This window comes from Geotrypetes seraphini, chromosome 1, assembly GCF_902459505.1.
Source record: "Geotrypetes seraphini chromosome 1, aGeoSer1.1, whole genome shotgun sequence".
In the NCBI taxonomy this organism is placed as follows: Eukaryota; Metazoa; Chordata; class Amphibia; order Gymnophiona; family Dermophiidae; genus Geotrypetes; species Geotrypetes seraphini.
Window position 1 is genome coordinate 440,081,436 of NC_047084.1, and position 22,255 is coordinate 440,103,690.

General features: G+C 39.8%; 1 protein-coding gene and 1 pseudogene across 5 annotated transcripts in view; one reads left to right on the top strand and one right to left on the bottom strand.

The window, feature by feature from the left end:
* Nucleotides 1–22,255, top strand: part of LINGO2 (leucine rich repeat and Ig domain containing 2) — a 2,394,831-nt gene that overhangs the window by 1,426,701 nt on the left and 945,875 nt on the right. The gene's annotated exons all lie outside the window — the stretch shown is intronic.
* LOC117368095 lies at nucleotides 21,215–21,781 on the bottom strand (annotated as a pseudogene).

A 22,255-nucleotide genomic window follows, 5' to 3' on the forward strand; every position in this document is an offset into this window, starting at 1 on the left:
GCCAGGACAGGACACGGGAAGAATCGCTCATGTCCCAGCTCACTGCTGGACCACCAGACTTAAGGCAGGCCTGCAGGTGGCCTGCAATGGGTCCGGGAGGTGTGAGGGAAGTGGGGTGCTTAACAGCTGGCTGGAACAGGATGCGGGGAGGATCGCTCCTGTCCTAGCTCACCGCTGGACTACCAGGGCTTAATGCAGGCCCGCTGGAGGCTTGCAATGGGTCCAGGTAGAGGCAGGGAAGCGTGCAGACTTGAGGACCCAAATCTAAATTGAGACCCCCTGTTTTGGGCCATTTTGTTGGCCCCAAAATTTTGGTGTATATTTGAATACGGTAATTGACAGTAATTAGGAGTTACCATGCATCTGCCCTCTTTCCTATTCTATAATATGCAGGCCTAAATTCAAAAGGGAGTTTGGTCATGGAAGGGCATGGGTGAGTCAGAGGCATTCTCAGAAAATAGGTGTGATGTTTAGAAAACCTGGATTTGAATAATTTTTTGTCATCTGGAAATTTGATCACCTCATTCATTTCTATTTCCAGATCATTTATACATAAATCAAAAAAGCATCAGCCCAGGAAAGAACCATATGGCACTCAACTATTCACCCTTCTCCACTGAGAGCATTATGCATTTAAATCTAATCTTTCCTTTCTTTTAACCAGTTTCCAGTCCACAACAGGACATTGTCACCTACCTCATGGCTTTTTAATTTCCTCAGTAGTCTCTCATGAGCAACTTTTTCTAAAGCTTTCTGAAAATCTAGATCACCACATCTCCCTAGCTCACCTTTATTCATATATTTCTTCATGCCTTCAAAGTATAGCAGACTGGTGAGACGAGATTTCCCTTGGCTAAATTCATGTTGAATGTCTCATTAAACATTGTCTATGTGTTCAGTAATTTTGTTTTTTACAATAATCTCTACCATTTTGCCCAAGACTAAATATATTCTGAATGTTCACTTACCAGGATGTCAATGAGAAATTCCATGTAGCTTCTTTTCAAGTAAGTTTTTTCTACCAGGAACATTCCTTTTAGGGCATTTATCTAGCAGTAAAATAGATGGGCTCTAATAGACTTTTGAAGTTAGAAAAACACACAGGAATCTACCCTTTGCAAGCCAACATTGTAATGTTAGATTCTATGCTGGAATTCAATTTCTTCTCCTATGCTAAATGTTTGTCTAAGGGCTCCTTTTACAAAGCCACGCTAGCGGTTTTAGCTCACGCACCGGATTAGCACATGCTAGCCAAAAATCTACCGCCTGCTCAAAAGGAGGCGGTAGTGGATAGCGCACGTGGCAATTTAGCACGCGCTATTCCACACGTTAAGACCCTAGCGTGGCTCTGTAAAAGGAGCCCCAAATGTCTAATGCTCCTTGAAATATGTTTCAGTTTAGTCCAGAACAGTAATTTAGGTTCTCACTGCTTCTCCTTATTTCAGCGGCTACTACACTTCTCCCTCTGTATTCGCGGTTTCAGCATTTGCGGTTTCGATTATTCACGGTTTTTAGCTTGCTGGCTCCTCCCCCCAAATTACATCAGCTTGCAGAGAGAAATTGCTGATTCCAAGCGTTTACAGAGAAAATCGCTGATTCCCAGCACTTTCTTCACAGTGTTTTGCTTCTTCTTCAGGAACAAGCCAGGTCTCCCACCATGTTATTCGCAGTTTTACCATATTCACAATGGTTTATACTAGAAAATAGAAACTAACATATAAAAAAGTTATTCACGGTTTTTCAGTATTTGCTTTTCTGTTAATCCCCTATCACAGCGAATACGGAGGGAGAAGTGTATTCTGTTCATAAAAATAAAGAGATATTCTCTATCTCAAGAGATTATAGGATAGAGGGATCAGATCCCAATTCAAGTTACTATTACACCAGTAGTCAAATCCTCCTTCAGACTGATTGTTTCGCATCGTTGATTTTGTTAGCAAGATACCCATATAAAGTTTTTGCATACATACTTCCTTATCCCAGATGATGTTCTTTCCCTTTTTTATTTTTATTTTGTCTTTTTTTTTTCTTTAATTTTCTATCTGAATGCATGGTATCCATTTTTTAAAGTTATCTTTAGATCTGCATACCAATAAATGTACCCCAAAAATGTTTTTATTAATTAACCTCCCCCCTTTTGTTACAAAATCATGGAATAGGTTTTTATTGCCAGCCAGCAGGCTGAATGCTGTGTGCTGATCCAAAACTGAAAGGAACTCTATGACAGTCAGAGTAGCGCAGAGCACTCAGCACGCTGGCCGGCGCTAAAAACCTCTTCTGCACTTTTATAAAAGGTGTGTGTGGGGGGGAAATAAGCTTTTTAAAGGACAACTTGTTCAGGAAAGTTGTCCTTTAAAAAGCAAGGAAAGTTGAGCAAATAGTTCAAATGCAAATATGTTTTTTGTCAAATGACTGAGTGACCAACTTACAAATCTATAGAGAAAAATTTTCCTGTTAAATGGTACATAGGTTTGCAAATTATCTGTAATTCACCAAGGGCCTCATTTACTAACAGTAGATGATAATGCTGTTAAAAATGATCATTTGCCTTCGGGCCCATTGCTTAAAATGATCCCTGTATTAGATAACATACAATATTGATGTTAGCATGCTCTTTTAGTAAATAACCCTGATATTGGATAGGAACTTCAATACTGGGAACAATTTCAATCAGATTCTAATGACAGTATTATTTACAGTGCATGTGTGTGTGCTCATAATTGCCATTTTATTATTTTTTAAAATATTATTTGTGTATGTCCTTCTGTTATCTGAAGAAATTTCACTTTATGTAGTATTGGAGGAATTACAACAATACGTCTTCATTTCAGACTACAAAAATGATTTAAGAGACAGTCCTGAGAGGCTTTTTCATCTTCCTCTAAGTGTTTTGTGCATTTATAAGGTGCCTGTCATATGGTACACATACTGTGACCCAAGATATAAATGGAAACTTGTCATTCATCATTTTGAAGTAGGTTTACAAGTCCATAAATCTACAGCAGGCCAATTCTCTAGAAATCCTTCCATTTTCTTGAAGATATCTCGAGGCACATTGTATGAAATTGAGAATTGTACTTTTCATTTGTAATTTAGAGGTCCATCTCTTAAAATGTGTTAAGCAGATAACCCTCCAAATTCTGTATAGCACCATAAGTTATGCGTGCAAATCAGTGGGCACAGCTGATTTGTGTGTATAATTTAATTGTTCAGCAAGACAATTCAGTGACAATATTTGGCCAATAATTGTTAATTAACACCACATAATTGAAGTTAAGTGGCAGTAATTTGAAGTTATGTGTTCAACTTGGTAGGCACATTCTATAAAGTGGCACACATCAGTTCTAGTACGTGAATTGGAAATGGGGGCATGGACGGATTGTGGGCATTCCTACCAGTTAAGTGCACTAATATAGAATATGCCCAGTCCACACAATGCAGGCACAGGTTTTAGGCCTGGTTTTCCTTAGCCTAAATGGGTGCACCCAGTGACATAGTAAGGGTGAGCAGTGCCCGAGGTGGTGGTGCCGCTCACATGCCCCCTTACATTTCCCCCGTACCTATTTAACCTTCTCCGGCCTGAGCAGTTTGCCCATATTGGTGCTGGCTCGACCTTTGACCTCACTTCCTAGGTATGGGTCCCAGAAGTGATGTCAAAACACTGATGCCAACGTGGGCAGCAGCCTCGTGCCGAGGAAGTAAAAAAAGGTACAGGGGAAGGCAAGGAAAGGAGCATCGAAGGGGGGGTGCAGAGAGGGGGAGGGGGAGCTGTGCCCTTAGCAAGACGGTGTCCAGGGTGGACCCTTCCTCCACTCCCACACACCTCCTTACTATGCCGCTTGGTGCACCTAAAATTATAACACCACCAGACTTCCAAGAGGACACGAACCCATGGAAGCCAATGAGCAATCCATGTATCCATGGGAGCCAGCCGGATAAAATAAAGCTTGTTTATTTCAGTCCAGGACATCCAGTAAAGTAGACCGGACACAATACTTGCTAACTTCCTTCACTGTTTTTAAAGTGATATTTGCACATACAGTTTTCATGACCTCTTGCTTCTTTTTGGGTGATGTCATATTCATTGAAGATCTCAATACAGTGACCCCTGATGCAGGTGGTTTGGCTCGCCGAAACATAGTACTGTGTCAGATCTGCTTTACTGTATATTCTGGACTGAAATAAACAAGCTTTGTTTTATCTTGCTGACTCCCTTGGTTTGCTCTTTGTCCGTTCCAACTTGTTTCCTTATTTTCACTTAAAGTTATGCGCCATTCTAGTTAGTGCTGATTTTTGGCACTATCAGGCTCATAATCAAAAAACAAAGATGTCCAAAAAGCATCCTAAATCGGCACTTTATGACGTCTTAGGTGCTTTATGATTCATTTTGCATATGTATATACTATAAGAATTCTCATATGTATTTCTTTATATTATTACAAGTTTTTACATGTGCAAATATGTATGATGGTATTACACTTATATATTTTTATTGCTAATTATGCATATTATGTTTCATTAATGCACATTTTCCAGACTCCTGATGAAGGTTATTTAGCCAAAACACTGGCCCATATCAAGTCTTCCTGAATCATTGATAAGTAACTTGGAACATGAGGATTTTACTGGCCAGCCTTTATGGTAGATATCCTGCAAACAGGATGGTTGGATAGGCTGGAGTGAGCTTGGACGGCAACTTCAGCATTTGGAACCTAAGACAATACCAGGTGGACTTTACAGTCTATGACCCTGAAATATCAAAGAAGAGACAAGTTAATTTAATCATGTATTTGTAATGGATATAACTAATGGGCAAAAATAGATAGACCGTTCAGGTCTTTATCTGCCATCATTTACTATGTTACTATCTTACAATAGTATCTGCATTAGTCAATACCAAAACTTCCTTGAAATATCCTCTTAAAAATATCTCCACTGAAAGTAATGAACAGACTGGAAAATTTTAAAATCTCTGATTGATAGCTCTGTACTTGTTCTCCATTTTCTGAAGTTGCCTATGTATATACAAACTATCCTTAATTCCTAATGGTCCAGTTTGCTGAAGAACACCAACTTGCAATTCGGTTTTCTTTGAAAAATTATCCAACTCTTGATTTCTAGAGTCTAATTCATCCATCTTAGAGACTACTTGATAGGAAAATAAATAGAGCTGTTATACTGGACCTCTGTTTAGTTCTCTTTACCACTTTCCAAATGTCCATCAGAGACTTGAGAAACCACAGTCTCTTCTAAAACAGTTTATTCCAAAATGTCTAATGGCTTTATAGAAGATGCTAAATCTATTTCTTGTTGATTGGAACTTTGCATTGCCGAATTATTCCCAACAGGGGAAAAAAGGTTTGGAAACAAACCCCCTTTGTGAGACTGCAGGAAAGACAAAGGTAAGGGAGGGGAGTGCCTATCCCCAGAACTTAAAGGAGCTCCTAAGTCATTACTCAAAACAGGAGAGAGAAAGGGATAGAGAAACATAGTGTCACATGTATCTAAGTCTATCGCCCCATTCACTATGGCGATTTTTACAATTAAATACTTAGTTTTTGTCTTTCTTTTCCCCATAACAAAATAAAAAGAAAGTACCTCCATTCAGTCAGAAAAGTCCTTCATCCTCTTCAACTCAGTATCCTGAACCACCTAGCTTTACCAGGACTCCAAAGGGGCTCACAAGGGGCCTGGCATGCCCCTTAGGGCATGTCCCTTTAGCCATGCCCTTTTGCCACACCTTGCAGCCACACTACAGAATGTTGTTGGCTTTTGCTTCCTATACTAGTCCTGCCCAGATGATATCAATGGGACTGGGAACTGAACAGGGAAGCTATCAAATATGTCTACTTGCTAACAGCAGGCAACAGTTTCACCTTTCTCTTGCTCTTTCTCTCTCTGATGCACTCAGAATGATGTCAGCTTTTACCTCCTATACCAGTCCTGCCCAGATAATATCAGCAGGACCAGGAGCTGACACAGGAAGTAGCCAAAGTCTGGCTAACAGCAGATAACTGGTGTGCCTTTCTCTTGCTTCTGTTTCTTGATTCATCAGATTTTTAACAAAGATAAAGAAGGATAAGAGGGTCAAAAGAGGGAGGAGCAGAAGTAATCATAGAAAATATGTCTCCATTGAAAGAGATTCTAAAAAGCATGAGACAAGTACTAAGGATCCCTGGTGACAACTGAATGAAGTGGAAGACAATGACTGACTCTGATCTATGACATTCAGAACAAATGAACCTTATTGTTTTTAAATTCCATCACATTTTCTGGCTTTAAATTTATCTCATGCTTTCATAATACAAGTTCAAGGCAAGTTGAACTCAGGTACAGCGTTACGCTGTAAACCATTGGACATGTTTTTCAGTTGAAATATATCAAGTTTGAGGATACAGAATAAAGAACTTAGGGGTTTATAATCTAAGGGACACTTTTACTGAGCTGCATTAAGCACTAATGCGTAGTTGCCTCAGCTTAAAATGGTGTACCATGGGGCACACTGAGGGCAGGATGCATGCCTGCTATTCATTTGGGGCAGCCATGATAATAGGGCAAGGAACTGTGCCTGGTGCTTGCTCAGAGCAATCGCTAGGCACAATTTCTTCTTCTGCTTACAGCCACTATTCTCATTCTCTCTGCCCAGCTGATGGCTGTGAGCCGGTAGAGGGGAGATTGGCGGCTGACGGCTCAGCTGATTTGCGGCTTCCCAGCCTGCTCCAGAGCCATGATCCTTTTTTTTTTTTTTAAAAAAAAAAGAAAGGCTCATGTGTTATGTGGTTGAGCTGTGCCCATTTTAAAAAAAAAAAACAACGTTCGCAGCAGCACCTATTCTCCCTGCCAGCCCTATAAATTTTAATGGGCGCTGCTGTTGTGTGTGTTTTGTGTGCCTTACAGCACAACAGCTTTGAAAATTATGATCCTAAAGGGGGGGGGGCGTTCCCTTATGTGCATCGCAAGGAGAGCTCATTTAAATAATAATGAGCTCCTTGTGATGCATTTGCATAGGGTTCTCGGTGTCTGCTACGAGGATCAGTAGCAGCTACAGAGAACCCTTTTGAACATTGGCAGGAGAGCTTTCTGTGGCAGTAAGACTGTTTTAACGAGTTTTACTGCCACGGAAAGCTTTTGTGCGTTGGGGCCTGAGATATCCTATGATACCTGCGACATGCACAAACTACTAGCATGCTAAAATATAACTTTTATTTTTGCCGAGAGGACATGCCTTGGAGCAGAGGGGTGGGTGTGTTTTTGCTAATCATTAAGTGCATCCAGATTGCTGCATGCTAACTGATTCGTGCATGATTAGCACATGACCTCCTACAACTGCAAAATAGGTGGCAGTGAGGACTCAAGCTAATTTTTGTTAATGGCCGTGTGCTAATGACAACATTAGCACATGCATATAACTAGTTATATGTGTTTAGTAAATATCACAGATTTATAATAATTTACTCCCTAGAGATATTATATTTGATAAGAAAACATTAGCGCATGGCCCTGAAATTGGAAAATGGAAAATCATACATTTTCCAGCTACAGCAAAAAGTGTCCTTACTGCACAGGAAAGACCCATGTAAGGGCTCTCTAAGGCTACCTTTAGCCACAGCTTTATAAATGGGCCCTTAAATTTGTACCTGAGTCATTGGAGGATTAGGTGTCTTGCCCAAGATTACATCCCTGGTTCCCAGTCCTACTGCTCTGACCATTAGCCATTCCTCCAAACCACGACCCCCAGCTCTACAATCTTCCTTGAGCACAATTGCATCCAATAAATAGTACCTCAGAAAATGTTCACGTTATCAGGAAACTTGTGACAGCAAAATCTGAGGGTATAGAGTGCATAATGATGCTTTATTTTTACAATCCTAAACACTAGTTCTTTTTTTGTATAGCTACAGTATCACTTCATGCACCGTTCTTGAGCTAATGAGTGAGCTGGGAAATAGATGTCAAGCACTGGTGTTCTCATCTGCATAACACACAGAAACAAAAGCTTTCTGGTGCTCACTGAGGCATATGCAGAGGGCATGAGCTGAATTTCAGAATCCTTGCTGCTCTGTTGCTTCTCATGTTGGCATCTGTGTTGTGTTTTGGGATCCCTCTGGGGTCCTCCATACAGAGGAATCAGATAGCCATAGTGGATTGATCAGCCTCGGTTTTTGCTTTTATCCTCATTGCCTCCTATCTAAATAGATATTTCTAATTGAGTCTAGCTAGTCCGACATGAATTCCCAGTAATCAGAATCGCAGAGCAGACCACTTGGATTCCAGTCAGAAGGTGCCCCAGGCAAATCCTTTGCTTTCCACGTTGCCCAGTAGATTTCCACAGACAGCTGTGCCATTTTGCTGTTTCTATTGTGCATGTCAAATTTGACTATATGAACAAAAGAAAACCTCACAGCTTTATTAATCTTAGCTGTAAAATAAAACAATTAGGCAACACACGATGAACAATTCCTTGCATTTTAATTGAAATTTTATATGTTATTCCTAGGAATCATATCTTGTAACAGAAAAAAAATCAATATTCAGAGCAAAAGAGGAAATCCAAAAGCAACATATGCACTATGTGATCTCCCTATATCCAGTCCACAGTTGCAGAGAGCTAAAGAACTCTTAGGTGAAACTAGGGGAAAAATAAAAGAAAACCTCCCTTGTGTTTAGGTATACAATGCAAAACTCTGGTATTTGTCAGCTACTAACAATACCATAGAGTCACTAATAGTATCATGCAAGAAGGTATTGGGGTATTAATCCCCACTCTGAAACTCGGAAAAGCCATCAAGTGAGTCGGAGCATAAAATATATATCAAAGTGAGTGTAAATTAATGCCACATTTGAAAAGGACATTTTACCAGGAAAGGCCACCAAGCTGTAACATGCTAAGGGACCCTTTTTATACTACTGCATTAAGTTTCTGGGATTAATGTACTGTAATGCTGGATTTTGACATGTGGCAGCTGAAAGCTAATATTGCAACAGGAAAGTGCACTCCCAGTATTTCTTGCTGTAGGTCATGCATTAATATTCAGATTACCAAAAGGTACCTGCTCCAGATTAAAGTGGAAAGCAGGTTCTGTATAGGTTGACAAAATTTGGGCATGTAGATTTGGGTGGAGATCACATATCAGCATATAATTAACCAGGTGTTAATCAATAATTAGTATTAATTGGCAGTAATTAGAAGTTATATACTGATCTGTTCGGTACCCCCTGAAAAGATCTCAGCCCAACCATTTTCTTCCTAAATTCTGTGTGTTATTTTGCCACTGTAGCTGAAAAGAGTGGTGGTGTTTTGTTTTGTTTTTTTATTTTGTTAAGTTTCCAATTTGCAGAAACAAAATTTTCTGTTTTGAACGTTGTTTCAGACCATTGATTGAACCATATTCACGTCATTCTTTTCTGGCTGGGCTCAGAACCTTTTAGCACCCCCTCGTAACGTGCATGTCTAAATTTAAAAGCATGCAACTCCTTCACAGTAACAATAAATATATCACTTATAAACAATCATTGGCACATTATATAAATTTTATCCCTTCCCCTTACACTTAATGTAATTTTGAAAATGAATAAAGAATATTTAAAAAGCATGCAACTCCAATGCGAGTGTGGCAATGGAATGGGCATGGATGGGTCAGGGATATTTCCAGGATTTAGATACAATGGGGCTCATTTTCAAAGCAATTAGACATACAAACTACTGTAGGTTACAATGGTGCATTGTATGTCTAACCCTATCTTCTATGAAACAGCGCTAGCAGTTTCTGGCACGGGGAGCGACACTGAATGGCCCTTGCTGCTCCCAATGCTCATATGAACTCAATGAGCGTTGGAAGAAGCGCGGGCCATTCAGCGTGGCTCTCTGCACTAAAAAACGCTAGTGCAGTTTTGTAGAAGAGGGGGTAAATGTTTTGAAAATGAGCCTCAATGTTACAAAATAATATAATTTACATACCTAGCTTCAAAAGTCAGGCATGAGTTATATTTTAAGCTAGTATTCTGTAAAGGTCATTCCACACAGAGCGAACTTTGCAGAATATTAGTATAGCGTAGATCAGTGTTTTTCAACTTTTTTACACCCGTGGACCGGCAGAAATAAAATAATTATTTTGTGGACCGGCAAACTACTAAGACCGAAATAAAAAAAACATATTTCTGCCCTGTCTCCGCAAGCTCGGTCCCCACAAACCATCTGATCCCATCCGCACAAGCCTCAGTTATGATTTTATATTGAACGTATTTTATTAAAGTATAAAAAGAAACAATTGTCATTTTATAAATATAAATATACAGAGCAAGGACCAACAAAACCACTGTCTCCCCTCCCCTTCACATATATCCCCTCTACTATCAAGAAAACTGAACAAGCCAAGTTGTTACAGAAATATCATGCTAACAGAATACTGCAGTCACACATGACAGGAATAGTGTTAGGGGAGTGCCTCCTGGTCACAGATATCCCTAAGCCAGCTGGAAGCTAAAGAAGCACTGCCTGGGCTTTGCAGTCCCCAGTTATGTCTCTAGCAGGATATATATTTCAAATCTGATATATTCTAATGACAAAATAGAAATAAAATTATTTTTTTCTACCTTTTGTGGTCTCTGTTTTCATCTTTTTTTCACTCTTTTCTTTCCAGCATCTGCCCTGTCTCTTCAATCCAGCATCTGCCCATTCCATCCACTGTCTGCCCTCCCCCTTCCATGTGTATCTGACTTCTTTCTATGCCCCTCTCCCCTTTCCATCCAGCCTGTGCCTCTTCTCTCCTTTTTATATCATTCATTCCAGCTTCACTGCTTTCTTCATTTTTATCTCTTCTACACCAGATCTAGCATATTTATCCCTCTCTCATTTCTCTGCTGACCCCCTTTCCAGCATCAATCTCTCTCTACTTTCTCATTCCTTTCTCATACTTTCTCATTCCCCCCCCCCCCCCACACACAACCTTAGAGCGCTAACAGTACTGTTTTAAGGCAGAGCGCATAAGTCCTGTGGGGGATTGTTGGCACATTTTTGTCTGATGCGGTGTTGACGTGTCGCCAAACCGAATACATGGTCAAAGACAGTCAAACAAAAAACCCGAGAGGATATGGCGTTACTCGAGAGGGTTCAGAGGAGAGCGACACGTCTGATAAAAGGGATGGAAAACCTCTCATACGCTGAGAGATTGGAGAAGCTGGGTCTCTTTTCCCTGGAGACGAGGAGACTTAGAGGGGATATGATAGAGACATACAAGATAATGAAGGGCGTGGAGAGGGACAGATTCTTCAAACTTTTGAAAAATAAAAGAACAAGAGGGCACTCGGAAAAGTTGAAAGGGACAGATTCAAAACGAATGCTAGAAAGTTCTTCTTTACCTAATGTGTGATGGACACCTGGAATGCGCTTCCAAAGGGCGTAATAGGGCAGAGTAAGGTACTGGGGTTCAAGAAAGTATTGGAAAATTTCCTGCTGGAAAAGGGGATAGAAGGGTAGAGGATTACTGCACAGGTCCTGGACCTGTTGGACCGCCGCATGAGCGAGCTGCTGGGCACAATGGACCTCAGGTCTGACCCAGCGGAGGCATTGCTTATGTTCTTATGTTCTTAACTACAATAAAATCAAGAAATAAGAACATAAAGGGGAAGAACAATGGGAAGGGGGATTTCTTCATAGCTGCCATTTCCTTTTAAGAAAGAGGTGGGCTCATATTAATGCTCAAAGGCTTCTTTAAACAACAAACATTTCAAGGCCCTCTTGAATTTATCCAAGTTTGTTTCCTCTCTGATACGTAGGGGCAAAGAGTTCCGGGTAAGTGGTGCAGTTACTAAAAATATTGTGCGGCGAGTCTAATCTAATCTAATCTAATCCTTAGGTTTGTATGCCGCATCGTAGCTAAAACTGTCCTCCTTTTTAGACGTGGACATTTCCTCCTCATTCAAAAATCGCTGTTGGATGTCCTACTTTTGTGTCCCAAACATATCTCATTGCTATTTGGATTAACTGCATTGTGATCAGGATTTGGATGTTTTTATTTGTTTCTTTTTGTACCCCGTCCTCCCTAGCGAGCTCAGAACAAAGCAGATGGACATTTGTAGGCATTTTGATGTTTGTCTGCTTTGAAAATGAGCACCATGGTCTCAGTTTAAATTGTATTTATTTATTTTTATTATAGCATTGCAATTTGCGTCCTGGCAATTTGATTAGCAAGGTTACACTCAATTTGTGCTAGCACTTCTGAGAAAGCTCTGCATCACCCACTTGACTTGTTTTTTTTCAACTATTGAACTTGTAAAAACTAGTGAAACATTATTTGGATGCTCATTTCATTTGCATTACTACTGGATCCACAAGAAGCATCGAAATAAAATATGCCAAGAACCATATTCAGTTTTTCAGCCTTAAGAATGTGATTAATCTGCATTATATTTGGCTTATAAAAATTGAAGACATTGTCAAGTTGAAGTTAAATGGCTTTTATCTGCAGTGCCCTGTTACCAAAATGAAATTAATCTGAGATAAATACAAGCATTAGAATTTCAGCATGTTAAAAGATTGTATGATAATTAACATTCTTAAAATGCATCTCATCGGATTTTTTTTTTTTTGGTAAGCCTGGGCTCATGATTAATGAGAGTATGACAAAGGTGAAAATACAGTGAGAATAAAGTTCCAAGAGCATTTAAACCTTGTTTTATTAGTTTGAAAACCTAAGGAACATTCCAGAATGTTAATAAATGGATTGTTTGTCTGTTTCACTTGCTATCAAATCATAGTTAATCTGAATGGAAATTGATTGTCACTGCAGCTCTTGAGCATTGGCTATAAAAGCGATTTTATACTGGATGTGATTGATGCACTAATCTTCATGTGTGAATTGCATATTTTAGTATTTTTTAATTTAGTATGACTATAATGAAGGAAACATTGCCTTTTAGAAGTTGGAACTGGGACTCTGGCAACAGTCAGCAGTCACGTGACTAAAGATTCTGTCCAAAGCTTGTGCTTTCATCTGCCAAATTATAATTAGGTAGTGCATTTTTCTATGTAAACACGAGAGTTCTGTCTTATTAACCTTTACATTTTGCCCATGCTGGGAATAATTTTATAACAGGATTACTTATTTGGAAAGCCTGACAGGAAACCTATTTTATACCTGTTTTATAAAAGCAGCTAGGGCCTTGATGGACAATATTCAAAGCTATTTTAACCAGCTGGTTAACTCACATGGTTGTGCTATCTGGTCATTTTCAGTGGCACTAAATGAACTATCCTTGCTGAAGATGACTGAACTTAAAGACGGCTATGTCAGGAACATTCCAGGGGTGGAGTCTGGCAAGGTCCCAATTTCAGACCTAACCAGCCAAATTTAGGGCATAAATTTGGCAACTTAAATAGCCAGGGGTTATTCACTAACCCCTGGCTAGTAAGTCTGAATATTAAGGAGCTCATAATCGAAATAAAAATACGTCTTAAAACCCGTCCAAGTCGGCACTTGGATGACTTAAAAGACAGGTCGTCCAAGTGCCGATAATCAAAATGGGTTTTTTAGACCTATTCAGAGATTTTTTAGGCCTCTGAATCCTGCTGTGCCCCCAGAGCCAAAAGGGGTGTTTTTGAAGGAGAGGTTAGGGCGGGATCTGGGACGACTTAGTCGTACTTCAGGGATAACAGAACTTATAGTCAATCTAAAAATAGGTTTAAGTGCCCAAAAAGTATCCAAAGTAACCAGATTACCACTGCAGACACAAAGTACAGACCCGCACACATTCCCCAGTGATCACTGACTCCCTCAATCCATCATAAAAATCAGAATAAAAATGTACATACCTGCCTCCATAACATCAGCACCTTGCATAGGAAAGACTAGTAGAGCTGCACAGAGGTGGCTTAAGTAGTCTGGGGGGGGTGGGCTAGTGAACCATAGGAGGACCTAGGCCCATAAGCCACTCTAATCACTTCATTCATGGTGAAAAATATGAGTCCACGACCCCCCCAACCCTACTGTATTGCCATATAGGTGCCACCTGCAGCCATAAGGGCTATTGTGGATGTAGACAGGTGGGTATAGTAGGTTTTGGGGTATTTACTATGACCTATAAGGGAGTTCTGGTGAGATGTTTATGTGGTACCCTTTTTGTAACGTTCATAGCAGTGCCCTGTAAGGTGTCCCGCTGCTCTCTTGCTATGTCTGGGTGGCCAGTCCATTACATTGCTGGTGCCTCCCATGTCCAAAAGGTCTTCTTTTGTGTGTTTGGGACTTGGACGAGAATATAGTATAAAGATAGATGCACCAGGATCCGATCCACAGCTGCAAACAAGGGAGAGCTCAGAAGACCCGTTCAGGAATTTTGAATTTTCCACCAGCAGCATCTACCAAGAATTGTCAAGGCTCAAAATAAATAAAGCCATGGGACCGGATAAATTGCACCCCAAAGTGCTTAGAGAATTGAGAGATGTCCTGGCAGAGCCATTAGCCACACTCTTCAATCTTTCTCTGAGCACGGGAAAAGTTCCATTAGACTGGAAAACAGCTAACGTCATTCCGCTCCACAAAAACGGATGCAGGTTAGAGACTGCAAATTACAGACCAGTAAGTCTCACGTCAATAGTGTGTAAACTTATGGAATCATTGATTAAACACAAATTAGATACGGTTCTGGATGATGAGAGACTGAGGGATCCCCACCAGCATGGATTTACAAAGGGGAGATCCTGCCAATCCAACCTGATCAGCTTCTTTGACTGGGTAACAAAAAAAAATAGATAAGGGAGAGTCACTAGATGTAATGTATCTGGACTTCAATAAGGCTTTTGATAGCGTCCCACACAGTAGACTTTTGAACAAGATGAGTTCGTTGGGGCTAGGAGAAATATTAACTGCATGGGTTAAAGACTGACTCAGTGGCAGACATCAAAGGGTGATGGTAAACTGTACTCCCTCTGAAAAGTCGGAAGTGCACAGTGGAGTACTGCAGGGCTCAGTCCTGGGTCCAATCCTATTTAATATCTTCATATGAGATCTGTCTCAGGGACTTTGGGGTAAAATTGCATTATTTGCCGATGATGCTAAATTATGCAACATAGTGGGCGGAGGTACCATGCCCGACACTATGACACAAGACATACTTTTACTGGAGCACTGGTCTACTATTTGGCAGCTGAATTTTAATGCCAAGAAGTGTAAAGTTATGCACCTTGGTAGCAGAAACCCTTGCAGAACCTACACTCTGAATGGTGAGACCTTAACTAGAACTGTTGCAGAACGGGACCTGGGAGTAATCATTAGTGAAGATATGAAGACAGCCAATCAAGTGGAGAAAGCCTCATCCAAGGCTAGAAAAATGCTGGGTTGCATCTGGAGAAGTTTTGTCAGCCATAAGCCCTAAGTGGTAATGCCGCTATACAGGTCTGGAATACTGTGTACAATTTTGGAGGCCACATTATCAGAAGGATGTGCTGAGAATAGCATCGGTTCAACGGTTGGCCACCAGGATGGTCTCAGGACTCAAGGATGTCCCATATGAAGAACGTCTAGGTAAGTTGCAGCTATACTCTCTCGAGGAACGCAGAGAGAGGGGTGACATGATAGAGACATTCAAATACATTACTGGCCGTATTGAGGTGGAAGAAGACATCTTTTTCCTTACAGGACCTAGGGCGACAAGAGGACATCCACTAAAATTCAGGGGCGGGAGATTTCATGGGGACACTAGGAAGTACTTCTTCACCGAAAGGGTGGTTGACCGTTGGAATGATCTTCCACTTCAGGTAGTTGAGGCCAATAACATGACTGACTTTAAGAACAAATGGGATCAACATGTGGGTTCACTTCAAAGAAGATCTTAGGGGTGGAGGGTTATTTGAGTGGGCAGACTTGTTGAGCCGAAGGCCCTTTTCTGCCGTCATATTCTATGTTTCTATACTGGCGGTCTGGACAATCAAAGGCTTGAACAAACAGATTGACGATTTAAAAAAAAAATATTTGGACAAATTTTTTGAGAATGGACATTTTGGTGCTGCTGACATTGGGCGACTAGCATCCTATGTCCAAATCTGACTTGAACATTTCTTATGATTATGCCCCTCCACCTTTACTGGTCATGCGCAAACAAAAAAAATATTGTATGCTGCCGGCTGAATGTTGGCCAATCTATGTCTATATGAAACAGCCAACCAGAATTATCCCTAAAAGTGCAAACATTTTCATACATAAAATTACAGCTTTTTCAAAGAATTGTGTGCATGTACACTGTGGACCAGATTCTCTAAAGGATGTCTAAAATTTAGGCGTCGCTTAGACATCCAGTAGTAGAATGCTGAGCACAATTCTATAATGCATAGATGCACTATAGAGAATCACGCTCAACAGTGCTGAGCAAATCTAAACATATCTATATTGTTAGATGTCCTTTACAGAATCACCTTTTCAGCATTGCATAGACATCCTTATAATGTCTATAACATTATCATGTGTTAGCGTTATGTATCATTAGAATGGCGATTTTATGTTTTTTTTACATTAAAATTGTATGTAGTAAAAGACTGGCTCCTTTATTATATTTAATTTATATTTTAATTATTTATATACCACTTATATCCTATATAGTATATATGATAAAATACCTGAATATAAACCACTTAGGATATGTGGTATATAAATAAATAAATAATATTTAAATTTGGCTTTCTTATATTTCTCTTCTGTTCTGGTTGCCCAGGGTCACAAGGAGCAGTGGGGGATTTGAACCAGTAATGTCAGAGTGCTAAGGCTGACATTGCACCACACACACTCAGATAGTAAACCACTTATCAATTCCAAAGCCAAGCTTATATCCTCTTGATTTACAAGCAGTCATTTCTCTAGGATAAATATCAAACACGTACCTTCAACACTTGTCCAATTCCTCTTTTGGCCTCAAGGTTTCTCAAAGTACATGAAAAAAATATATATATTGTATATTTATATATTGCATACTAAATTCTCTATCTTTTGGTGCAAAGAGGCGAGCTGGAGGTGAAAAGGGCTTCTATTTTTCATGTTTAATAATGCATTACTTTAGCAAAGCACATGAATGTATATATATTGCATACTAAAGCTTCTATTTGTGGGGCTAAAGAGGACTCCAGGTTGATATTAAGGTCAAAATATGTTTAATAACAGGCAAAGCATATGGAAAAAAAAATATATATATATATATATTGCATACTAAACCTCATTTCTAAAAGGTAAAAAAAAAAGAGATACACTACTCATAATGGCTGTGCTTCAGAGCAAGTGGACATGTCTGATGCACAATCTTGACATCATTGTGACATCATCAATATGCACCTAATGCTTCTTCCACATTTATGCTGGATTTTGCCATAATCAATTGCTAACTTCTCGCATTTTTCTGCTTGTTAAAGTCATTAATTGGACTTATTATCCACTTTATTTGGATGCCTAAGTCGATGGACGTCCACATTGTGGATGCCTAAAGTTAGACGTCCTTTATATAATCTGGCCCTGTGAGCCAAATTCTATAATTGTGCTAAGATACCTCTGGTGAATAGCCTAACTGAAACAAAATGTCATCTGGATCTATGCCCATTCCACTTATATATATGCCTTAAGTATTCAATTGGTTAGTCAAGATGATAAATTCTACTCTTGGGAAAGGATGGTTCTTAGAGGATTTTATGCTGCTTATTCCTAGGATAAGCAGCATAAAATCTGTTTTACTACTTGGAATCTAACTAGGTACTTGAGACCTGGGTTGGCCACTGATGGTAAAAGGATATTAAGCTTGATGAACCTTTGGTCTGTCCCAGTATGACAATTCTTATGTTATTATGTACTTACTCCTATCCCCAAAGGATCAGACCTAGACCTATCCTAAGCTGCAATCTACAGACTAGTAACAAGCATACCATTCATGACAAAGTTTGTAGTCACTGCCCAGCTAAAAGATTATGGGCTCCTTTTACAAAGGCGCGTTAGCGGTTTAACACGCATAATAGCGTGTGCTAAACTGGTGGTCGCGCTAGCCACTACCGTCTCCTCTTGAGCAGGCAGTAGTTTTTCAGCTAGCACGGGGGTTAGTGTGTGATTAAAAGTTGCGCACGCTAACGTGGCTTTGTAAAAGAAGCCCTATATTTCAAAAAGGAATCTACTATTGCCCTTCCGACATGGGTTCAGAAATGAACATGTTTGATTGATCTGACATCAAGAGTTAGATCAGTATTAAGAACAGGTGGACAAATGTTGCTGCTGCAGTTTGATGTCTCAGTGGCATTTGACATGGTCAACAACACTCTGCTCCTAAATAGGTTAGCTAAAATAGGAATTTCAGGGATGGTATTACAATGGTCCCAAGGCTTCCTGATGAAAAGATGTTATAGAGTGTTAAAAGAAGGAGCCTTCTCTGACTCCTGGTCTCCATCTTGCGAGTACCATAAATATCTCACATTTCATCACTATTATACAACTTTTTCATGACCACATTTGCATTGGTAAGCCTCAGACCAGGGAATGGCTTCTTTTTTCATACGCAGATGATATCTTTCTACTAATCCCTGCAGTCTGAACCAAGCAAACATGACTAGCATATTCTCCAGAATATTAACTAAAGTGCAAGAATAGGCGGTGTAATACCATCTCAAGCTAAACATTGAAACAAACTATTATAGTTTGAGCAACAAACCCAATCCCATCTACCATTATTCTGACAGCTGGAAAGAGCTTCAACATTGAGAAAACTTCCAAAGTAGTGGGAGTCACTTTAGATGGTCTGTTAAGTTTTGAAGATCATGTTAACAATTTAGTCCAAAAATCCTTTCTTACACTACAAAAACTAAGCTGGGTAAGATCCTACTTCTTCCAAAAGCAGTACAGGATATTTGTGCAGTCAACGATATGGTCCCTATTAGACTACTGAAATGCTCTATTTTCAGGTATCTCTGTGAAACTTAATGAAAAAACTTCAATTGAAACAAAATACTGCAGCAAAACTCATATACTCCACATCAAGATTTGACTGTGTCACACCACTGCATATAGAACTACACTGGTTACTGATTAAAAAAAAAAAAATTCAATTCAAATTATGCTGCTTAGCATTTAAAATGCTATATAGTGATGTCCCTAATAGCTTCCCCAGATATACTGAACTATTAGGTAGATCTACTGATCAACGTTACTCTAACAACCTGATCCTATCATTCCCAACTTTGAAAGATATAAATAGCAAGACATCTCACAGCAAATCATTCAACTATCAAATATCAAAAGTGTGGAATTCCCTTCACATCAACATTTGCACAACCACAGTATATACACTCTCTTATAAAAATCTAAAAACATGTTTTTGGGGTTTTTAAGGAAACTTCTACCAGGGGTCTAAAGAGACTCAGATTGATACGACGAGTGAGGTGATTAAATTTCTAGACAATATGAAGTTATTCAAAGTACTGAAGACACAGGGGGATTGTGAAGATCTGCAATGTGACATAATCAAGCTTGAGAAATGGGCATCAACATGACAAATGAGGTTCTTTTTTTTTTTTTAATATTCTTTATTCATTTTCAAAATTAGATAAGTGTAAAGTGATACATGTCGGTAACAAAAATCTCATGAACGAATACAGGATGTCCGGGGCGGTACTTGGAGAGACCTCCCAGGAAAGAGACTTGGGAGTTCTGATCGACAAGTCGATGAAGCCGTCTGCACAATGCACTGTGGCGGCAAAAAGGGCAAACAGAATGCTAGGAATGATAAAGAAGGGGATCATGAACAGATCGGAGAAGGTTATAATGCTGTTGTAACGGGCCATGGTGCGCCCTCACCTGGAGTACTGCATCCAGCACTGGTCGCCGTACACAAAGAAGGACACGGTACTACTCGAAAGAATCCAGAGAAGAACGACTAAAATGGTTAAGGGGCTGGAGGAGTTACCGTACAGTGAGAGATTGGAGAAACTGGGCCTCTTCTCCCTTGAAAAGAGGAGACTGAGAGGGGACTTGATTGAAACATTCAAGATACTGAAGGGAATAGACTTAGTAGATAAAGACAGATTGTTCACCCTCTCCAAGGTAGGGAGAACGAGAGGGCACTCTAAAGTTGAAAGGGGATAAATTCCGTACAAACGTAAGGAAATTCTTCTTCACCCAGAGAGTGGTGGAAAACTGGAACGCTCTTCCGGAGGCTGTTATAGGGGAAAACACCCTCCAGGGTTTCAGACAATGTTGGACAAGTTCCTGCTAAACTGGAATGTCTGCAGGTGAGGCTGGACTCATTTAGAGCACTGGCCTTTGACCTGAGGGCTGCAGCATGAGCGGACTGCTGGGCACGATAAATCAGTGGTCTGATCCAGCAATGGCAATTCTTATGTTCTTAATAAAGACAATGGGGTCCTTTTAATAAGGCGCTTAAGCCATTTTAAGGTGCGCTAAACAGTATCATGTCCATAGGATATAATGGACGCAATAATGTTTAGCGTGCACTGTTTAGCATGTGCTAAAATGGTCCTTTTACTAAGATACGCTACCTTATTGGGTCAGACCAATGGTCCATCTAGCCCCTGTCTTCATGGTGGCCAATCCAGGTCACCTGGCAAAAATCCAAATAATAACAACATTCCACTATCTCAATAGCAGACTATGGACTTTTCCTCCAGGAACTTGTCCAAACCTTTCTTAAAACCAGCTACATTAACTGCTCTTACTACAACCTCTCGCAATGCATTCTAGAGCTTAACTATTCTCTGAATTAAAAATATATATATATATTTCCTCCTATTGGTTTTAAAAGTATTTTCCTGTAATTTCACCAATTTGACGGAGTGAAAAATTGATCCATTTGTACTTGTATCATTTTCACTAACTATGCAGTATTTTAAACAAGCTTTCAAAGGGCAGAACCAGTGGAATGTGCAAATACCAAAAGTAAGAATGTGCTGTAATAAAAGGCTAAAATTGATGTGCAAGGTTTAAAGAAATTAGCAGCTTCTATAGCAGGCAACACAAAATACTCAAGGAAAAAAGTGAACTTCTACATTATTCTCTACTTCATTGCTTCTATGCTTTGTGAAAAGGAGCCAATCCACTATGGATTTGTTCAATTTAAGTCCAGACCCAGGGAGCTCTCAGCAGTAGCTAGATGAACTATTCTCTGAAGCTTTGCAAATTGTGTACTTTCAGAGAAACCGAACAGTTTTTTCCAAGGTGTGCTCCAGTCTATTGCCAGGAATTCATCAAAGCAGAGTGCAGTGAAAGAAGCTACTCTTTGAGTGATTTTCAATCATTTTCACTGGACCTCCTGCTCCTGATGAACTGCTGTCATTAATTTTTCTGTTGAGTTTTGCCATTATATCCCGTCCAAGAGTAAAAAAAATGCTTCTTCCACATTAATGCTAGATTTTGCCATCCTCAATTGCTAACTTCTTGCCGTTTTCTTTTGATATTTGTAGTTTTTCATTCATATCACATTTGTTTCCTAAGATCATTCTTTCTAGAGGCATGTTCTTCAATGTGTCTTATCCAGTTCTTGATTTTGTTTGTAATGTCATATACCAATCTGATCCCAATAGGTCCTCGATAATAAGCAGTTGTGATTATTCGAAACCATTCCTGGCCTGCTGGGTCCCATCTCTGAAGCTCTGAATTTCTTTCCGTCAAGTTCTACTAGTTCTAATTTTGAAGTCAATGCCAATAGTGGAAATAAAAGTGGTGTTAAAAGCAGCCTCAGGCAGGTCTTCCCCACACCACTTTCTCCTATCAGTAGAGTTTGAAGAGATAGTTACAGTATATCTCTTTGCCATGTTTGTTTCTCCTCCAGTTATAGGGCAACAAAACAAGGAGCGGAGGATGGTCCCACCCTAAACTGCAGTAAACAACCAACCAAGAGAAAACAAAACAGAACTGCAGATATGTACAAGACGTAGGCAAAATTTATTGTGACAAAATAATTATATGCAAACCCTTTTACCAATCAAGGAACCCGACACGGTCCGTGTTTCAGACAAACCTTCGTCAGGGGTCCATGGTAAAAAAGGAAACTAAAAAAGTCACAAAAAATGTAAAGTAGCAGCAAGGTTTTGGTGACTTCGGGGCTCACTAACTGCAAACAACCGTCGCAAAAAAGAAGGAAATAAAAGTGGTGTTAAAAGCAGCCTCAGGCAGGTCTTCCCCACACCACTTTCTCCTATCAGTAGAGTTTGAAGAGATAGTTACAGTATACCTCTTTGCCATGTTTGTTTCTCCTCCATTTATATACAGTGATAAGAATAATTCTC